The sequence below is a fragment of the Nerophis ophidion genome, linkage group LG24 (genome assembly GCF_033978795.1).
Source record: "Nerophis ophidion isolate RoL-2023_Sa linkage group LG24, RoL_Noph_v1.0, whole genome shotgun sequence".
In the NCBI taxonomy this organism is placed as follows: domain Eukaryota; kingdom Metazoa; phylum Chordata; class Actinopteri; order Syngnathiformes; family Syngnathidae; genus Nerophis; species Nerophis ophidion.
Window position 1 is genome coordinate 9452909 of NC_084634.1, and position 3209 is coordinate 9456117.

Here is a 3209-nt window from a genome sequence, read left to right on the forward strand (position 1 = left end):
GCCCATGGCACATTACAAAAATACTATTAAAATAAACAAAAACGTAAAAAAAAGTGAAATAAAAAAGCTTAAAGGCTAAATGTAATTTAAAAAAGTTGCAACGTTGTCTAATTATACAAAACTGTTTTTTTTTCCCAAATTGTCATTGCTCAAAACATAATATTGAATCAAAATCAATGTTATTATGAATTATTGACCTATCCAAGTTTCTGATTACTTCACATCAAAATATTTTTGGTGGAAGATTTAGCAAATTTGTTAAATAAATAATCAAAAAATGTATGTTTTGTTTTTTTCTTACTGTACCGAAAATTAACCGAACCGTGACCTCTGAACCGAGGTACGTACCGAACCGAAAATAAGGCACTTTAAAGCTTTATTTAGGGATATTTTCAGACTGGTAAAATTTTGAAAAAAACTTCAAAAAATACAAGAAGCCACTGGGAACTGTTTTTTATTGTTTTTAACCCTTTTGAAATTGTGATAATGTTCCCCTTTAAGACGGCACCATTTTGAGGTTTATACATACAACATTAGCTAGTAGAAAGTGTTAGCATGCTAACATTAGCACACAACCAGACAAGGAGAAAAGAGAAGAGGCAGTTTAATAATGTTTCTACACTATGTCTGGTAAAGATTTGTATTTGTATATACGTAAGTGTTTGTTGTGTTTGAAAGTTTTTAAAAACCTACTGAAACCCACTACTACCCACCACGCAGTCTGATAGTTTATGTATCAATGATGAAATATTAACATTGCAACACATGCCAATACGGCCTTTTTAGTTTACTAAATTGCAATTTTAAATTTCCCGCGGAAGTATCATGCAAAAACGTCGCGGTATGATGACGCGTGCGCGTGGCGTCACGCATTGTAGAACACATTTTGTTCCAGCACCGTTCCCAGCCATAAGTCGTCTCTTTTCATCGCATAATTCCACAGTATTATGGAGATTTGTGTTGCTGAATCTTTTGCAATTTGTTCAATGAATAATGGAGACATCAAAGAAGAAAGCTGTAGGTGGGAAGCGGTGGATTGCGGCCGTATTTAGCATCACAAACACAGCCGGTGTTTCATTGTTTACATTCCTGAAAGATGACGGTGAAGCTTTACTGTGGAACAGAGCGGTCAAGCGAACACGGTTGGATTGGACCACACACACAAAGTACAGTGTATTATGCAGCGGTCATTTTGAAAGATCGTGTTTCGAAGAGGGTCCCTTAAGAAGGGCAGAGATGGGCATCGCCGCTGTTGTAGGCACAATACCAATGTGAGCAATTTGCAAAATGCGCACCTGCATTTTGTAAATTTGTATAATGCGCAATCTTTTTGCAAATTGCTTCCAGCTATATATTTGAATAACGTGTGGTGCACATTTTGCAAATCAATGGCCGCAAATACATGTTTGTGGTGTCAAAATAATTAAATACTTATGTAAATGTATTCATTTGTAGTCGGGACAATATAACTGAGTATTGCCCTCAAATCAGTCCAACCCTAACCCTAACCACTATATGGTGTACATCCACGACTAAACTACTACCACAACTTGGTAGTAGTTATGACTTGGGGCGGCATAGCTCGGTTCGTAGAGTGGCCGTGCCAGTAACTTGAGGGTTGCAGGTTCGATTCCTATCCATCCTAGTCACTGCCGTTGTGTCCTTGGGCAAGACACTTTACTCACCGGCTCCCAGTGCCACCCACACTGGTTTAAAATGTAACTTAGATATTGGGTTTCACTATGTAAAGCGCTTTGAGTCACTAGAGAAAAGCGCTATATAAATATAATTCACTACTATTTATAAAATATAATAATGTAGGGTTACTGACTAAACCATCCACAAAATCTCGTCTTGCGATATACTGCTTGCGCACAATGGAAAAGACGTATAATTTGCAAAGTGCGCGAGATTGGTTAAATGCTTACAACACTGGTGCTGAAGAAAGGTGCGGGGCCAACCTTCAGGTTGTGCAGGTACGACCATGTAATCTCACTAAAACACTAGTAACACAATAAGCAGATGAGGGATTTTCCAGAACTATCCTAGTAAATTTGTCTAATAACATCTAAATCGCTCGCACTGTATAGTCTTTTTTTTCCCTTGTCCTTCACTCTCACTTTCCTCATCCACGAATCTTTCATCCTCGCTCAAATTAATGGGGAAATCGTCGCTTTCTCGGTCCGAATCGCTCTCGCTGCTGGTGGTTATGATTGTAAACAATGTTCAGATGTGAAGAGCTCCTCTACCAGTGACGTCACCGCACATCGTCTGCTACTTCCGGTACAGGCAAGGCTTTTTTATTAGCGGCCAAAAGTTACGAACTTTATCGTGGATGTTCTCTACTGAATCCTTTCAGCAAAAATATGGCAAGTATGACACATAGAATGGACCTGCTATCCCCGTTTAAATAGGAAAATCTCATTTCAGTAGGCCTTTAATCGCGTTTGTTATCAAGTTGACCAGTTTAGATGCAACACAAGTGAAAGATAAACACCTGTTAATAAAACATCAATTCAAGTAAATGAGGACATGATGACTTGCGTTTGCCGCCATTGACAATCACAACACCTGCGGCAAATTAACACTATATTTAATTACTGATGCGTTATCAACATTATGGATGGTTGGCACGCCAGTGTTTACTTTAAAAAGCAGAAAACCAGACGTGTTTAAAGCGAAAACGCTTACCTGGCCAGGTGAAAAAGGACTTCACCTTCTTTCTTTTTGTCTTTCCTCGTTGTCTTTCCGTGGCGTGGCGTGTCGTGTGCAGAAGTCCGGGCGGAAGAGGACAAGTACGTTGCAGAGGTCAGGAAAGAAGCAAGTGGGGGCAAAGAGCAACTTCCCGCTTCCTTCAAATCGGGGTTAGGGATTAGGAGCTGTGACGTCACGTCCTCTCTGGGGTGCTTCGGCTCACGTTGACCCATGCGAACACTCGCCATGCCCGCCGAACACCTGGAATGTGACGTTCGGCTGCTGCCTTCAGGGACCTCGGGAAATATGAACGTTATCCACCTTTTTCGGGTTTCGTTTTTGTTTTGCTCAGCGGAATTCGACTCAGGATTGAAGAAGACGACATCCAGCGTTCGCTCTTTAACGTCAAGGTGGGCAGATCGTGTCCAATTAAATATCAGGTTTGTCGATATCAATCATTTTTTGGGTATCGAACCGATATAAGCATAGCAATATTGACACTTTTCAGTTTTGTT

The 3209-nt window shown here is 40.1% G+C and overlaps 1 protein-coding gene across 4 annotated transcripts in view; it reads right to left on the reverse strand.

Moving 5' to 3' along the window:
* exoc3l4 (exocyst complex component 3-like 4) overlaps positions 1–2991 on the reverse strand; it is a 57102-nt gene extending 54111 nt beyond the window's left edge. For 2 of the 4 annotated variants that reach the window (XM_061886792.1, XM_061886791.1), the window contains exon 1: positions 2692–2991. The gene's annotated coding sequence lies outside the window, so the exon portion shown is untranslated. The remainder of the gene's footprint in view (positions 1–2691) is intronic. The other 2 variants (XM_061886789.1, XM_061886790.1) reach the window with 1 other exon arrangement.
* Positions 2992–3209: the final 218 nt, after the last annotated feature.